At 38.6% G+C, this 19,231-nt stretch overlaps 1 long non-coding RNA gene across 1 annotated transcript; it reads left to right on the top strand.

The window, feature by feature from the left end:
- The first annotated feature begins 1,891 nt into the window (after window positions 1–1,891).
- LOC121091329 lies at window positions 1,892–14,220 on the top strand. The gene is made up of 2 exons (XR_005828904.1): window positions 1,892–6,347; window positions 12,682–14,220. It is a non-coding gene; the product is annotated as an uncharacterized LOC121091329 (long non-coding RNA).
- The last annotated feature ends 5,011 nt before the right edge of the window (window positions 14,221–19,231 follow it).

Raw genomic sequence — 19,231 nt, 5'->3', positions numbered from 1 at the left:
CCACTCTGGTCCAAGGACACATTCTTTATCATCACACTGCATATTTAAGAAAAGGCCCTATCTGCAAGAGGGACATCTTTTATAGCTACACCTTTGAATTGTGCTTGGGGAGTTCTTCAAAATTTAGATCTCCCCTTTCTCCACTTGTTCCCTCCACATACTCTACAGGCAGTTACAAAATTGTCACCCAAACTGCTCCCTGAGTGACTATTGTCCCTTTGGAAGGTGAGGTAAAAATGCCTTCTGTGCTTGGCAAGAATGTTAGAAAAACAATAAATAGCCCACATATATGATTTATATGGTTTTATCAGTTCTGTACGATATAGAGATTTCAACCTTTCTGATTGTTACTAACGTACATTTTTCTCTCTGAGATGCTACTTTTTCCGCCCTGGTTTTATCTCCTCTAAATTATTAACCTAACAGCTTCTCAGTACAAACCAGCCTTGCCCGAAAAAACAATTTGTATTTATACATATGTGAACTCCTGGACTTATAAAAAATATAGGTTCATCTTTTTCTTTGGGGTGTGTATGTGTGTCCCCACCCCGTGTTTCAGGCTGGTTTTTAACATTATGTTGTTATAGGAGCTGCTCTACAAAAACAAAATACTTGCGATGTTTATAATTTGCCTTATTGCAATTCCACTGAATGTTAAGTTCTGTATTTTTCAAATCTTTGCATAGATGAGCACTTTCCCTAACTAATTGGAGCCCTTTTTCTTCCTCACAGGCTGTCTACAATCTCTTAAACGGTCCAAACAATTATGTGATGTTGCAAATGCAAGACATTATATCGGAGCTTTCCCTTGTGCGTAGTGATGTATTTGTCATGTGGCCCCAGAGGCAGCAGTCATTCATTTCTGTCATGTTTGGCTTAGTAGCAGCAAGGGGAAAAATGAGGAGAAGGAATAGAAACAACATCAAAAGTTGTTGTTTACAGTAAAATCAGTATGTATCCTCACTGCAGAAGATTCATGATGTGACGTTATCACCAAGATATTAAAGGCTGCATTTCTGAGATAAAACTTTTCAGTCAGTACAAAAAAAAAATCATCTTTAGCACAGAGAACTTGCAGAGAGCCAGAAATGGTAAAATCTGCAGAGGAGCTGATAGCATCATTGAGAAGTCAAAGTTTTACACCTCCTAACTGCTCTTTATTAGAAAATGATTTATTCAGTATAAAATAGGTTTTCAAAATGATGATGGGATTAATCAACTTGTTAGCAGGGAAAGTATTGAAATAACTTCACGGTTGGCATAGCTAGTTGTCGGATCAGCTCTCCCTTTCATAGGCACTTGTTATAACAGGCAGGGGGCTAACCCTCTCAGACATGGAGCTAATCAGTCCTTGAAAGTCACTTCATCCAGTGGAGTGGAATAATGTACTCCAGCATCGTTTGTCCACCTCTACCATTTGGAGCGATGTTATTTAGATTGTCCATTTTTGCCTCATCAGCTTCCATTTCAAAGGATTATATTTTTTTTTTGATGGTATAGTTTATCAGAATGCCGGGTTAAATACATTGTCTCATACTGTCCGCTTTATAGCCGGCATTCTTAAGACCAGTCTGTGAATATATAGTAAGGTAAAGCAAAAGCAGCTGCAAAGGTGGAAAGGCTATTCTTTAAGCCTGATTAAGTTCTCACAAAAAAAAAAAAAGAAAAAAAGAAAAAAAAAGAAAAAAAAAAAGACTGGACAAGAAGTAAGATACGATTAATGACCAAGAACAATATTTCCAGCAAAGAGTTAACTTAATCAACCTGCTGAACTGCCAGGTCCATTTACAACTGCTGCGCAGATGCCAGCAGCTTTCTGGGCGCACGTGCCTGCCCACCCTGCACAAACAGATGTTCTTTGTCTCATTTTGCAATATTTGTTGCTGCCCTCCCCACCACGACTGGCCGCTTTCCCCGCCTGCAAGAATCGGTTCTTTTCCCGAGTCTGGGCTGAGCCTAATTGAACATGAATAGATTCCCTGGCCCCAAATGCGATTGCTGAACTTGGAGAAGACAAAAGCTGACGGCAAGGAGAACACAATAAACTTTTCTTCACTACTGGCTTTTCCACGCTGTCACTCAGCAATATCAGCAAATAAAATTATCGCAAGGAAAGGCGTTTTATAAACGAGGTACCTCTTTCTCCTAGCCCTTGGGTATTCCCCAGGTTTCTATTCCTTGTATAACTTAGTGAGTCTTATTTGGGCTTTGGGACTAGGTGTTGCTGAGACCTTTAAAGTAGTTTCACAATTTCAGCATTGCTCAGTCAAAAATACCGGCTTTCTTCTAACAGTCTTTCAGAGTTTTTACTAATATATTGGATCTAGTGAACCATGTATTAACAAGAACAAGTGCAAGTTGTCTCTAGCAAATTGTTCTTTTAGCTGAACTTTTCTAAATGTTTCACTACTTAATTAACCATGATTTAAATTAATCAGAAAATCTAGGAAATGAATAAAAGTAGGACTAGACTAAACAATGTTGACAATTTGATTATGTTATACACAGAATTCATCTATTCACTGAAATCCTCTTAGTCTGATAACTTCACTCTTTGATTACAATTATTTCATTTATGTGGTGAATGTGTTTTACTCTTGTTCTAATACTGGCTGTTATTTTAAACAATTCTTTTCTCCTGTCTGGAGAAGGCTGGTATCAACAAGGGAACAGACATCTTTTGAAATGTATTCATCCAAATGCATTAATAAAATGAGCACCCAGGTGTATTCCTCTCTGTAATGCAGTAAGAGTGTGCAAGGGGCTACTTTTATACATTTTTCTCCCAGCCGTGGGTGCATCCTTTGTGTCTGTGCAGCTATGATGTGTCTGCTCAATGGCCACCAGTGTCTCTGGATTGCTCCCTGTCTCTTCCAGTGATTCTGGTGATGTACAACAGATCATGAAAATAGATTTTATTTTGCATAAATGACTGTCATTTAAGCATTTAGCACAAAAAATGGTGTGTGGGTTTAAAAGAGAACATCATCTTCCTTGAGCTGGGAAGAAAGTGGGTCTTTCCGTCAGGCAGATGGGAATATCGATGCCAGCAGGATGTTTTCAAGGGGGTGGCTGTTTGCACTGCTTGCGCCATAGGGTAAAAAAATCCTCTTGCTCAATTAGCTTTATCTTTTGTCAATGTCACTGCTCTTGTTTGTAAACACAGTGCGTAATATGCTCATTTCCTGACCAAACAGTTGAAGCACAAAGCAATTTCTTCTCTTTTGATTAAAGAAGGGTTTCTTCTTTATCTCAAAAATTTTGTCTTGCATTAAAACAAAGAGTGCTTTACTTAAAGAAAATAAATAGTATTTTAAAAATCCTCCTCCCCCCCAACATTTCCAGTAAAAGCAGAAACTTTCCACTGACTTTTTATAACTGAAACTAGTTCATTTAGTTCCATGATGTTCATCACAGCGCACATAACACGTTCTCAACAGCAGCTACACCACAAGGTCTGATAGGGCTTCCTACAGGGTTTGTTCTTCTCCCTCAGCCAGGTGAGCATCAGAAAAAGTCATTACACTAAAGCAAAGAACAAATAGAGATGGGAGAGAAAGAAAGGTAACCACCCCAGGTCACATTTGCTGCTTCCCCTCCAGGAATGGTTCCTGCTACCATTGGTTTGAATAGAGAAACGAGTTGTATTTCTTCCTAACCTTCCCCATCTAGTTACAAATGATGTTACTTGAAAGGGTAACTCAAGTCTTTTGCACTATAATGAGAGTAATAATGAATAATGGTACTTAGGTGTAGTAAATTAGGTCCTTGCATGCTTGTTACCCAGATGCTTATTTTGTTGAATTTCATAATAAATCAGAAATAATCTACATGGAACAGGATGCAAAATTAACTTAAGTAAAAGATTAACTGCAGTGTTCAGCAGAACCTATTGGGTAATCATCAGCTTAATTAAACATACCTTAATAAATCAGAGGTATGAAAATACAGTAAATTCATTTAAATAGTTATCTCAGAGTCTTCACACCACAAATCGCAATGATGGAAAAGACAGATAGCTGGAGATAATGAAATGTGTTGCTCTCAAATGTGCCACATGGTCACAGCTTTATTTAGATACAGTTATGTCCTTTGTTTATGCTTTTGTTATGATCTTGCCAGATTTTCTTTTTGTGTCATGACTCTTGACTGCTACTGTTCTTTGTTATTATATGTATTTCTTCCCCATGAGTAATCCTGCTAAAATTGTTAGTACTTCTGCATACGAGTCTGTAAGCAACTCTTCAACTGAATCACCTTTTTTACACTTATATGATAGAACAAATTGATGCTTAATTGTTTTACGGGAATAATTGGTGCTTCAAAGAAGAGCAAGGGACCTTTCTGCAACTCTCCTGTAAACCTTGTTTAAAAGCATTTTAAATTCAGTATCTTGACAATTTCTGCCTGAATATACCAGAAGAGATGTTACTCAATAAAAGTCAGTGGAAGTTGTTAACTAAAGTAAATCCTGAGATTAGCTGAAAACAAAACTGAATGCATTATGTATAACTTACAGTAATAGTCTAAATCAACTTAACATTGTTTATGGGAAAGCATAGTTATCTTTTTCTAAATCCATATAGGCATCCTGAAACTTTGCTCTTGCAGGAAGAACACACGCCAGGGCACAGTGACTGTGCTGTGCTTCAGCTCTTTTCTACAATGCTTGTGGTATCCCAGGTGGACAGACACTATTCCCTTGCTGTCTTTGCTCACAACTGTCAAAGCTCTCCAGCGTCCTTTCCTACGACTCCCCACAATAAGTTTAAGAGCACTGTATTTCAAATCCTAGGACCATTATAGGTAGCTACACGTCACGTCACCTACTGAGATCCATGCTTAGTGCTGAAGCTGGGGAAATCTGGCTGTTAAAATTTCTCTGCTGTCTAACATTACAGTGCAAGTGGAGCAACGTTTCTGAAAGACCAGTTCAGTACATTAGCTCTCAAAGATGAAAAAATACACTTTCATCATTGAAATTATTCACTTAAAGCAGCACTTCAGCAGAACATTGTCCACACTGACCTTGCAATTATAGCGCATCTAGTATGTACTGATTTACATACCGTATGCTTTCCCACCTGTAATTGAGGCTATTAACCAGAATGCAGAGGCTGGGCTCCACCCTCTGTATCTACCAGATTACACAGAAGGTGTAAACTCAACAGAACCCACGTCTGGGATGCTGCAGCTGAAGTTACACTATGAGGGCTCCTCGCCAGCGAGACTAATGCTCCTCCTGCCTGCAAGGTGCAGCTCAGCATCTTTTGTTCAGTAGAGATGCTGCCATGCCCAGTGTAAACCAAAACCACTGCTTAGCAGAAATCATCCTGGGATAAACTAATGTGAAGAAGGAGAGAAACTGTGATGACATAATTCTCATTTTTGGAATTAGATTAGAACTAGAATTTTAGATTATAATTTTTTTCCCAATAATTTTAATACCACTCTTTGACTTACTCTTTAGAAGAGATGGTATTTCTCTGACTGAATGAGTAACTTATAAAAATGCTGAATTTTAAATAACTATATCCATTTCAGATTTAAATAATCACTTGCCCACAAACTTTTCATGGTTTGGGAATTAATGTGTCAGGTTTGTCTGGCTACTAAAAATACCAACAAATCAAAGTCACCACTTTCATTCATACAAAAATATATTTAAATATTTTTTTTATAGTACTTTGTGTTTTGTACACTGTTTGGCTCTGGTTATTAACATACTGTTTGCTAAGAATGCTGATGATCTAATTTAATTCTGAAAACGTGGAAAATGTCTGAATCGGAAATGTTCCTGGAGACCCAGGGGGACAAGTAATAAAAGTAAAGCCATCTCAAGTTCCTAATCTGGGATAGTATTTTACATTGTTCTTGCCATATAAAGTAATTACAGAATCAACTATTAGAACATGCTGAATTAGAGTCTAGATGCCACCAAAAATCACTGTCATGAAGGACGGGATAGGACATTTGCATCTGAAAGGATTGTGAACAGTATCTATAAAGAATTGTGAAATTACTACCATATTTATTATTATAATTTTGTATCATCACAGCCTCATTTCAGCATGACCTGTAAGAATAGATTAAATTAATGTCATTTTCTCTTCTTGTTAACATCTTTATCACAAGAGCAAGCTGTCACAATTTTAGTGTCTAAAATAGTCTGTGAATTACAGAGGGCAGGAGCTGGACCTTTTCCCCATTCTGTGCCTTGGTTGGCTCACCTCTCCCAGTTCACTCTTCCTTCCCTACCACACGGGGTGACAATCAGCATAAAAGCTCTTTGTATCCTGCTCTCCGGTAAAAAAAAGAAGGCAGCCTTCACTGTTTTAAACCTCAAGGTGAGTTAAAAACGTAGGAAACCAGAGCTGCATGAAAAGAGGATGGAGGAAGAGGAGGTTTGAATGGAGGCAAGGATGAGAAAGGATCGTTTAAGGAAATTCAAACAAGTATATACATGTTTTCATGCACATACATACGCATGGTTAGAATACACACTGTCAAAAGAATTGCTTTTATACCTGCAACCACTCAGTCCTCCCAGATGATCTGATGATATAAGGAAGATCTGTCTCCAGGACTTCAGTGGCAGTTTTCAGTAACGAGTATTTTGGACTTTAAAAAGACTGAGACTGTCACATGAAAATAATTTGGCCCTTGGAAATGTTGTCTTTTTATATATATGGACTATGAAGAAATAGAGGCTGTGGTTGGTAAGTTTTGTCTTTTTTTTTTTTTTTCCTTCCAACTCCCTTTTTCCTTTTTCTTCAACAATTTCAAATAAAAAGACAGGAAAGGAAAGAGCAAAACATCACCAAGTAATTTTCCAAGCAAAGTTTTGGGACATTTTCTTGAGCATTGTTTTTTAAAAAAGCAAAAAATCTTTAGTTTGGAGGCCTGTTGAACAAAGGTTTCAGGACTTTGAAACTAGTCAGTCATTCTTTCCTCAAACATTTTGTTAGCTGGGGTTTAAGGTACTGCTCAATAAGTGAATATTCTGTGACACATTGCTGTTCCCGATTCAACATTATTAATTACTGACTGAGGTGCTACAGTCCACCTGTACCTATAGAAATGAGGTATATACAATCCCAGCTACGAGTTACGTGAGGTGTAACTACCGTTTCTTAGGAAAGTAGGAGGTAGCTGAAGGAAGTAAAACAACAGGGTTCGGAGATCAGGTAAAAGAATGCTGCAGCCTCGCCCTACTGAGTTATGAATAAATGTTACATCTCTTTAAAGGTCTCTCAGATCACATCGTTTGCTGGGTATTTTAAAAAAGCCTATTGATAAACACAGACGGGAGCTATGTACTGTTCTCTGAATAACCTCAACTCACTTTTGTACCTTTTAGCGGGGGGGGGGGGGGAAATATTTTTAGTTTGGAGGCGCTTTTAATAACTTAGACTCTTAACTTGTCATGCTATTTACGACACCAGACACAAACATTTTCCTTCAGAGTGAAAGATTCATTTGTGATGCTTTCAGGCTCCTGGTGTGAAGATGCAGTGTGACCTCTTTCCTCCATCCCCCAGTACCCATGGGGCAAACGGGACCTCCCGTCATGGAGGAAAGCCTCACTTTCTTTCAAACTAAATGTTAGCCAGCATGAGGGACTGGATGTGCGGGTATTTCACTAAATATCCCAGCTCTAAATTCACTCTACAAACCCCTGGGAAGGTCTGTAATGGCTCTATGCCGTATGATCTTGTAAATGTACTGTTGCACCACTGAACAAATATCAGTACTGCTGCTGTTGTGCTACCATTATCTCCTTACAGGATGTGATATAAACATCCAGAGCCATAAAAACAGCATTTGGAACAATGATTTCCCAGTTAAAGCTGGCTGTTCTGGATGTTTAGATAGAATAGAGGTAATGTCCTCTCTCTTCCCTCCAGCCTGCTGAGCTCTGTCCTCTGGTGCCCTGGAGGGCATGTTCCTTTGGCCTCAGCAAAAGGGCAATGTGTTCAGCTGAATCCCAGATAAGCAAAGGGATGTAACAGGTTTTCCAGAGAAAACTATAACTGCAGCACTGTTTGAAAAAGGCACAATATATATATATTCCATGGAAAATACCGTCAAAGAAAAAAAACCCCAACTGGTACCCCAGGGAGCACTCCATTTGACCCCACCAAATACCTGTGCACGGACATAATTTTGTTGAAAGCCTTAGCCAGACTGGTGCCAGGGTGCTTCTGCCCACAGACAGCTGTGCTGAAATGCTCACGGACCTGGGGGATGCACAGGAGAAGTAGCAGTGTGAGCTACACCATGCTCTTTAAATCTGCTCCACGTGCAAGGCTTTTGGAAGACACCACGTCTACCCCTTTTAGTTCTGCTCTGCTCAATAATCAGCAGTAAGGTGAAACTAACAGCGTAAAGAAGCAGACAAATTGTTCTACCTGCTAATCAACAGATTTGGGGGGGTTTGTGCCTTCTTCACCTCAAGATGGTTTTCAGTGCTGGCAATCCAGAGGCTCTGCCTGCCTGACCACCCACCAGACCCTTCCCTAACCTCTATCTGCCAAGCTACCTGGCTTAAAAACAACACTGCAACCTTCTAGCAAGCCAGCAGCTGACCAACAAAGCTGACAGAACTGGGGGTGCAGTGAAGAATTAGTTTTGGGCAACCTGCTGTTCCAGCTCAGCAGCAAATAAAGCAGTTTGCAGCATTATTTACATGCATAATTCACGAGGGTGCTTCTTATAGAAGAATAAAAGCAAACCTTTGTGGGAGTTCCAAAACAATCTACCTTCTCTTTGAAACGCTGAATACAGCTTATTTGTGTTGGGGTTTTTTTTGGTCTAAGACTGTCCAAAGGGTGTAACTGCATACTAGTTTCCAGAAGGATTAGGAAAATAAGGCATAATTTGATGGAGGTCATGTTGTCAAATGACGGCTTTTCAACATTGTAGATTTATATACTAATAATTCCAGTTTCCATTGTATGTAAAGGATGATTACTTATTTAATGAAGAGACTTCACTGGAACAGAGTTTTGTCACAAGATAATGGTCTCATGCTGTTAACTAAATGGGAAAGCATTTACTATAAAATATATACACTCTAATTTATGAGATTAGCTTGTACAAAGGGAAGATCCAGCAATGGGATGTGGGCAAACATAAGAAACCATATTATGAGAAAGAGAATACTCTCTGTCTATAATGACAAAAATAGTAACATACACAAAAAGGCTAACTTTGCTGTATCTTTATCCTCACAACACATGGACATGTCAAAAACCGGTTATACCAGTGCAAGTTATATGCAACTGTGGGGAAAAAGAAATCACTTAATTGTGACAGCACTGCAGAATTCAACCCTTCTGCCATTAGAGACTGGGTAAATAAAACAAAAGGGCTTTTTCTATGAGTTTCTACGCCTCTTGGTTTAGGCACTCTCCACCCCTAAGTACACGTTATGTTCTGCATTCAGCACGTGTTCAAGGACTGCTCCTAACTCCTCTTTAAGTTCCTCTATTTCTATTACCAATACAAGTTAATTTGCATATAGGAGCTTCCTAATATTCCTGAATGTGGTGTTAATATACAGCTGTAAACCCAAAGTGTTAATCAAGACTAGTGAGACAAAAGATCTCCCGGAGGGGAAATGGTCAGTTACATAATCAGAATACATTAAAATCTAGTAGACTGCATGTTTTTAATAAAAAAGAGCAAAATGAAGAGCTGAATTTATAGCCAGCAGACAAAGCTGCCTTAAAAATAAGCCTGTGAATGCTTCCTGCAAGGTCAGATCAAGGGTGATGAAATGAGAATTGACCAAACACGAGAGCAATTCCCAGCTAAATAAAAAGCCAGATATTCTTTTCTTCACTGACAACAGAAAATGAACATAGAGACAAGAAGGGTTGATCACTGATGCCAAAAATGTACTTTCCATTCTCCGAGCTTTCTAAAGTCTCTTCTTTTATCCATTTTCTATTTTTCATCATATTGCCATTCTCCCTTTTTTGTCAATGACCTTTCTTCAGTCCAACTCAGCTTCTGTCTAATGACCTGAAGAGGCCTTCTTCACAGGCTGGAAAGCTTTAGATTTAAGATCCCCCTCCTTCATTAGAGTGAAAAGTGAACAGCCTCTATGTGCTGGGTGTTAATGAATGTGAAGAAAGATTTTTTTTGTATGTGTTTTACACATTATGTTCTTGACTCCTTGAGGTGCTACAATAAATTGCTGCGCTTCATTTACAAGGAGTGATAACAGAAGCAAAATGAGGATCTGGCAGCAAATTACTTCTCAGTTCACCCTGGGTCAGGCTGCTGGGGCTAATGAGAAGAGGTGCTCTAATTTTAAACTCCTCCTCGACCAAGCTATTCTTGCATTAATGTTCACCGCTATAAATTGTAAAGTCAAATGAAGGAGCACTGTTGAAAATTAACCAGTATTTTTATCCTTTGAGTACCCAATAGAACATATTTTGGCTTCTCAGCCTGGTGGCTATCAAAGGCAGCACAGCTACACCAGCCGTGCCTGCCTCACCACGGCGGGATGCTCCCTGCATGCACCGCTGCTTCTGCCTTTTCTTTACACGAGAGGGGGAAATGGGAGGGGGTTCCACCCAGGTTATAATTTAACCCAAAGAGGAAGGTATTTAAACCCAGCCTTATTTTGTGTCCTTTGAACAGGACACTGCGCACACACATTAAAAGTTGTGCAGAATGACTCCGTCCGTTTAATGCTGCCACGTGTTTAATGAATTGTAATTGTGCACACGGAAAGACCCTGTAAATCACTGACCCATTTAAGTCTATGAGCACTTTGTTGCTATAAACCCAAAGCAGGATTTGAGTAGTTAATGAGAAACTAATGCAGCACCTGCTTCTCTCATGAAATATCTTCCTAAGCCTGTATTTTGCCAATTTAACAAAATCAAGTTCAATACAAATAAAAGAAAAACAAACAAACAAACAAATGAAACCCCAAAACAAAAGCATAGCCCAGGGGTTCATACAAGGCGAGTTATGCACCTTTGAAGAACAAGGTTCCAGATTCTCATCGCTCTATTTTTTACTGATAACTTGGCATGGACTGCAACGATGTTAATATATTTAAAACATATATCAATGACATAGCATTAATTTGTTGTGTGATGTGCCTGTCCTGGTACATTCTTCCATGAAATTGCTACATAACATACAAATTAACCACACTACCCTACTCTAATCATTGTAATCAGTTATGTTTTCATGTGTACATTACTAATATATAAGGTTGTTGTAGTTCTTGTGTGTGGTTTAATTGCTTGTTTTTGCATATCTTGTGTGATTGATGATGTTCTAGAAATCTTTTCCCCGAAAGGAGACTTTCTAAATTACTTTGTTTAGATGCTAATGATTGTATTTCATTAGTGGCCCTCTCATCCAGAATCATCTTTAAATGAATGAATATGCCATAATTAAAAATCTGAATTATGAATTACTTTGAAAGGAGACAACATTGTCCCGATTTCCCACTGCGACTCAGTGTTATTTCAATTATGTAAATATGTTTAATCATTCCCCTTTTGTTTTTCTAATTATTTAATATTAATGTTGCTTTACCCCTTTATTGCTACAAGAAGGGATATGGCATCTTAAATGAGAGTACTTAGACAAGTGATACACAGATGACTAGATTCAAGCAGACATTTACCAGAATGCATAACCCATTTCAAAAACAAACATGCTATTAACATTCATACTAATATAGCAACACTAGCAGTAATTGCACTTCATGCATGTTTTGTCTTTATAAACCTAATGTATTCACAATGTACAATCTCCAATCAATTTTCTTATCAAACTTAAAATCCATTTGTACAACTTTAAATTCTCTTGAAGTGCAGATTGTAAGCAATGAGATTTCTCTGCCCACAGGCTGCACTTTTTCAATAGTTTAAAAACCAGATATAAATTATAAAGCATCTGGACACAAGATCTTGTTTTCTCACTGGTACAGCCAGCTCTGTTTTATAGGACCAGCAGGCAAATTCTTTCCTGTGAGTCTGAGCAACATGAAAAAATTAATGCTCCTGAAAATTTATGCGGAATATGGCACTTTTACTGAAATTCACAAAATCAAAGGACTGTAAAATTAATATCTGCAAAATTATCAACATCATAAATCTACATAAGGAGTTACACATGCTATGTAACTGATAATGGGAAGTAATTATAAAATATTATACATCACAGAAATGCTACCTGAGTTTCTAATTAAATGTAATTATAGTCTAGAATGTAAAAATTTGGCAATCAATTTGAAATATCCTAATGCAGAATCCCTAGAAGTACAGTGTCTCACTCCCGAGTAAGAGTAACAACACAAGTTCAAAGCATCATTTAACTATCTTTGTTTGTAAAGAACCTGAAACACAACCATGGGAGACAGAAAGAAATGTGAGTTTTATTCCCATACACTTTAAAGATGACTGTTGTCCTGTTAAAAAGCGGGAACCTGTTAGTGGAAGCTAATGTTATCTGTTTCAGTTAGCAGCAGCAGCCATAACATTTGTTTAATATAAAAAAACCCCAATAAACCTATATTTTTAATGATAGGTTTTACATTTTGTCATCCACTGGGGCCAAAAAGGACAATGAAATGTGCATGAGTATTATCAGTAAAAACATCCTGCCACTTCCAGTCTGATTTTATTACTCTCTGCTTTGCAGGTTTTGCGAAGACAATACTCCCACATAACATTGCTGCTGTTTTAGCATCTGAATTTGACTTGGATAAATAAATAGAAATGAAAAAAAATTCCTAATAGCACATTTTTTTTGTGGTTTTTTGAGTGTTTTTTGTTTTGTTTTGTTTTTAATAAATCTTTTCACAGGCAAAAGGAGGGTGGCCACTTTCCTTGGACTTCTCTGTATTGATGCAGCCACAGTGGTGACCTTTATTCAGCACATCACTCTTGCCATTGGAACGAAGGTCCTGCCTGCAAGCAGATTTCTGCATTTTGTCAAACACACTCACATGTCTGGCCGGTTCAGCAAGTTCTGTTATGGCATGGATTTTTGTGTAGATTTATTTTTTGCCAGTAACTTCTTTCAGTCTTCTTTAGTGGTCCTGACATTTTCAATCAACAAATGATGAAAGGTAGCAGCTGCAATTTCCATTCTGTTATGGGGGGTGGGTGGGGGGTGGGGTTGGTGTGTACGTGTGTGAGACACTTAACTTCTAGAACTAATTTAGAAAAACTAGTGGAAGCAACCCGTTTGCATTTCTGCATATCAGTTTCAGTGAACTACCATTTCTACAGAGACCACATTTTTTGAGAGAAGGTACTTTCCAAAAAGTCAGAAGAGGAGAGAAAGGAGAAACAGATATCCAAACTTTTACGGGCTGGTACATTAAAAACGTAGGAGGCAAACAGCAAGGAAGCTTAGCCTGGCAGCCTCCATTTTACATGCTACATTTTCACAAGGCAGTTTAATTACAAAAATTAGGAATGGTAATTGCTACATATAAATGTAAAGTGTCTCTCGGCCCAGCACAGGGGATAACACCCCCCCCCCAGCCAAATCCCAAACTATAATGCCACTCTCTGTTCTCAGGATTCTTAAGTATGCAAATAGTTTTCCCACTTAAGATCTCACAGACACAGATCTGGTCAAAGCAAATTACCCAAACAGTTTGCATTCATCAGAGAGGAAAAGAGATGATAAGGCAGATAAAACCAATGAATGTAGATATTTTGAACAAAAGCCTGCCATTTTACAGAGGGGATTATCTTGTACTCTAATTCTCTAGTTATTTAGGTAGTAGAAACTTATTTTCATATTATAAGATAATGTGAGGTGAAATGGCAGATAAAACCTGGCTTCGCTGAAGTGAATGACAAGATTTTCATTGACAGCAACGGAGTAATTTTGTTCCGGGGTGTGTGCGTGTGATGCCGTGCATCATGTTTCCAGTGTTTTCTGTAAAAATGTTAGGCTTTTTAACAGAGTTCTTTAATGTTCAGTATTATTTGTACAGCCTATATTCAGCCTGGTCAATGGAATTAATAATCTCAAAAAAAAAAAAAATCAGGTAGAGTATCAGTTGTAATTCAATTTTCTCATATTCATTTTGTGAATAAAATTTCCCCCATTTTTTTTTCATTTTAATTAAGATGGGCATAATGCATGGAATTATCGTGTGGAGGTTACTCTGTAAAATGTTAAATATGAGTGATCCTCCAATAAAATAAAAAAGTACATAAAATCTTACTCTTGGTATAAATGCTCATAACCTCATCACAGAGATGTCCCCAAAAGCATAATCTGTGATTTTATTACAGCCTTTTCCTTATCAAATCTCTCATTGCTCAACACGTAGGACTAAGCTTATGACAGAACCCAGAGCCTCATTCAAAACTCAGGCAAACTCCAAGTGCCAAACTTAAACCCCGCAATTTTTACCCCTGCTCAGCAGCTGATACTGAGCGCTCCCTGTGTAACCAAGAACCCTGCTGAACGTCACGGGTCGTCTGTACATCTTGAACACCTGTGCTCTGCACAGCAGGGTGCCCAGCACCCACCTTCGTCCACCTGAGCTCAGGGAGTGGGAATGGTGGTGCCACGATGCTCTGGTCCAGGTGGTATGAACCACTGTCCGCCATGCGGTGGTAGTGGCCGTTTTTAGTAGCTCCATGAGTAACACCCTAAAATGAGAAGGATGACACAGCTGCCAGCTATCTAGGTGAGTCTAAGCAAACTTTCCAACATCTCCTGAGTGAGGAAATATATTCAGATTATGAATAACAATGAAATTATGAATAGGACAGGTTGTTACGGAAGTGAGGAAGATTAAACAGTAAGACTATGAAGTAATATGATTAACACAGTACCAGAAGCTGAAAAAGCAGGTACATCAACTGCAGTTATTGTTCTAGCTATGCTTCAGCCTTGTGGGTTTATGCAGAGATTATCAGTGACCGATCTGAAGAAAACCCTGAAATTCCTTGTCCTCTCTGTAGCAGACATCAAAAATAACTGATCGTCATCCTCTTCATAACCGCCTGTGACACACTGAAAGAACTGTCTTGTTCCCTTTTCTGTTTCCCTTCATTTAGCATAAACTGATGCAGACACATCATGCTTTCCGAACAGTTTAGCAAATATGACTTCTTCATCATTGCTGTGGCCTCTCTGTCCCGTGACTTGCTTTGTTCTGGAAGCACCGTGTCCAAAGCTGGACAGAGTACTCAGCAGGAGTAACTACCCCTCAGGTCCGTGACCTGATGCTCCCATCAACACCTCTCAGAATGGAGCCTGCTTCTTTTTCTGCAAGGATTCCTCCAAATCATTTCCAGTTCTATTGCCGTTTACAATTGTTCCCAAACGATCACGTCTGGGATCTCCTCTGATGCAATGGATAAAGATAGCCTGACTGTTACTTCTAAATGGATTTTTCTCAGACCAAAGTCTTAGGTTAACCACTAGGAAAAAAGGAGATACTTGTCATCTCTACTCATTCTAGAACAAACAAATCACTCCAGATCATAAGGAGTGACTGGCAGTGTCATTAGTAAAATGTATCACCCCTAGCAAAGCCCACCTTACATTAAACAGCATAAAAACTGGACTTCATCACAAAGTTCTTTTCACCTCAAACTGAAATAGAAACTTAACATTAGCAGGCACATAAGAGGTTTTAGTAGAACCAGTTATTAATTGCTTACAGCTTTTTAATCAGCTGCTGAGAATATTAAACCCATCAAAACAACAAAATCTTTAACCTGATTGAAACAAAAGATCTAATTTAACTTTACCTGCCTCCTCAGAGCAACTGCTTACACTACATCACAGAGATAGTTCTGGAGATGTTTTTGTAATAGCTGGAAGCACTTAAAGAACCAGCTTCAGCTTTATTTTAAAGAAAGGAGGCGGAGAAAACAATTAACCAAAGCCAATGGTTGGGGAAAATTTATGAGTCCTAGGCTACAGCAGAAGGCAGGTACCAAGGTAAGGAAGGAGACCCTTGGCCCAGGCAGGATGATGCCCACCTGGGTGCTGGAGAGCAGGGAAAACAAGACATCACCTGCTCTGAGTAAGCTCCTGCCAGTTTGGTGAAGGCGGCAGAGGCTGAGCACCATGTAGGTAAAGCCTTACTATTGAGTTTAGAGGGATGAATATCGGAAAGAATAATTATTATACACCTAAAATTATTAGGCTTACCATTTCAGACTGTAAGAAATACCTGCTGAGATTGTCTACCACTTTCAGGGACAGGAGAACTGGACTCGGACCATCAAAATGAATTCTATTTATCCAGTTCAATGGCTGAACTGAAAGATAGGGGAAATTAGTTACTTTTCTGTTTGTAAAAACTTGCCTGTTTTAGCCTATTTTAAAAAATCACTTCCAGGTTCAGCGGCCTGACTTCAAAATCAGTTTCAAAATGAGACATCAAATTATTTACTTCTGAAAATAGTGAAAGAATTTCAACTTCTTTTTGCCCAAACTCATTACCAAATTTGACCTAATTTTATAGATATTTTTTTTTTTTATTATTCCTATTCCTAATGTTCCATTTTCAGCAAATCTAATGTTCACTGAAAAAAATTCTGCCTGGCTGAAGTTCCCAGAAGAAAGGTGAGATGTGTTTGAGACAGATTTGGGCACACAAGATTTTGTGTGAATGGGGATTGCTTAAAATTTATCTGGATCTAAAGAAGAAATAAGTCTCAATACACATGACATATTTTTGACAAAGAGCAAAGAAATTGTATAATAAGATATCCAAAGGTGCAACATATGGACAAGTAATTTTGTTTTAATATTTTGGACTATTCAATGCCTTTGAATGAATTTCTAAAAATGTGCCAATTTCAAAATCCAAAAGCCATTTCAAAATGGTAAGTCACATTCTTTCTTGGAAAATACTGGGGTATTTCAGTTTCTCCCTCAGTTTTTTTGGGGTCCAAAATTTGCACCAGATTTGATCTGATTTACTTTTTTTTTTTTTTTAGCACTGTGGTTCTTCCTTTTACACAAAAATATGCCTTCTTGAACAATTTTAATGATCTAGTAAAGGCTAATACAGAAGACAACTCTATGCAGGATAGGGGGAAAGTGTTTCCCAGAACTGTGATTTTCCTTATGCCATTGCAGTGTTATTTTATGTTTAAATGAACAGCAGCCACATCTAAATGGACAGACTGTCTAGAGGTCAAAAATCCAGATAAAAAAATTTGCATGGCAGAAAAAAAAAAAAAAAAAAAGGCCACTTCCCTTCTTCCCTTACTGTCTGCCTCTCAAGCTTCTTGCTGCTGCTTTCTCAGATGCCAAGAATTTTGCATTTATTTCAGCACAGCAGACAGCTTCCAACAAAGGGAAAAGGAGAGCCCCGTGTTTCTCAGTGGTTAGGTCACTGTCCTGGTGATGGGAGTTGCACGTTTCCGTCCTCAGCCTCAGCAGTTTTTGAGACACCTCTGCTATGAATACATCTTTAGGAATTTCCATCAGGACTTGAAACTCTGTTGTTAACTACAGGCAACCGTCCCTGCCATCTGGAGTGAGTGTCAGTGCCTATGTGTGAAGAAGACAAGCCCTTTGCTTCCCTGGCATTTTGTTAATGCTGGACAACAGTGACCGACTCCCTCTACAACCTTCTGCACCAGCTTTAAACTTACAGATGTCTCCCCTCAGCATGGTTAAAAGAGAAGTCAAATGACACAAAATGCCTGAGGAGAAGGTAGGAGATGGATGAATAATGGCACTGTTCTTACCATTACCATTGTCAGAACTCTAACAGTGCCTCAGAAGATGCTAAGGAAAAATTATGCTTCCTTCCCTGAAGGGCTTACAGACAAACCAGCAAAGAATATACACGATGCGTTGGGAAGACCAGAGGCGGGGATGGTTAGAACTGAAGTACTTTGACTGCAACTTGAAACAACCATCCTGAAGGAAGAGGGAGATTTTTTTCCGAACTCAGGGCAACCCATCTTGAATGATTATTTTTTCCTCCAAAGTTGAAACTCTAATAAATATCTGCTTTGAAATTTCTAATTGAAGGAAGATATTTCCACTGTCTTGAAAATCCATTAAAAATGCCTAAAAAGCATTTCCTAGGGCATCAGCTCAACCTAAATTGCTTTTAATACATTGTTCTCTGGGCCACTTAACCAAATGTCACAAATAGAGGAATAAACAAGCTCACTACTTAGTTTATTGTGCACTTTGGGGGAGCTTGCAGCCTCATGTTGGAATTAGGATGCTGATTTGTGGGACATTACAGACAAGACTGATATCAATATTGTGAGACTAATTCAGTAGTCTGCAGCAACTGACAACCTTATAGAACAAAACACCATATCTATGATGAATGTTAATTTAAGAAGTAATTATAAAAATAAAACCTGAGGGATATAGGAACAGCCTGGATTCAGTTTTTTTTATAATGGCAACATATTCTGTTAGATGCTTGTTTAGAAAAGATTGATATTTGATCAACAACTGGATCAGCTAAAAATTGCATTTCAGTCTCACAAAAAGAGCAGTGTTTGTATATATTTTACAATATATATGAGACTTTCCAAAGATTTTTTTTCTCATGGGGCGCAGGGAGGGAGCAGGAGGAATGCATGCACTCAAAGCCATGCAACTCACAGGGAGACAGGCTGAGATGTGGTCCTCCAGGGAGCTGATGCAATAGAGACCTGGTGGGGACTTGAACATTTACTCTTAGAGGCAATTCATGCCATGGAAATTAAGGTTTATATTTTATCAAACCACCCTGAAACAGAGCATTCTGCCTAGAATCAAACCAACCCTAATTAAAACATTTAGTTAAAGCAAACACATCGACAAAGAAGGGATTTCTAATGAAAATTACTCATGTACTAGAAACAGTGTTTTCCAGTAGTAGACAGTTCTAATGGAAAAGCCATACCTGCCTACGTCTATTTCTTGTTTTCCCTTCCAGTTATAAGACAGTGTTTGGGACTTGCTGAATTGTTTCTATTAGGTGGCAAGGCTTGTGATACGAGTCAGGTATTTCTTTGCTACAACCCTTTTTATACACAAAGAATGTACATATGATTCCGCTTCCCCAAGCACAACAGGAACAGACAAGAAACAGTTCATCTGGGCCAGTTCCAAGCATGGATTTTCAAACACCAGGCTGCTCAAAAGAAGCTTGATCTTGGCTTCTTCTCAGGCCAATGCTGCTCCGAGTGCTCCTGCCTCTCCTGTTGCAGCTCTTACCTTTCCGCTTCCAGAGCAAACG

This window comes from Falco naumanni, chromosome 7 (assembly GCF_017639655.2).
Source record: "Falco naumanni isolate bFalNau1 chromosome 7, bFalNau1.pat, whole genome shotgun sequence".
Taxonomy (NCBI): Eukaryota; Metazoa; Chordata; class Aves; order Falconiformes; family Falconidae; genus Falco; species Falco naumanni.
This window is presented reverse-complemented; position numbering and strand designations above follow the sequence as displayed.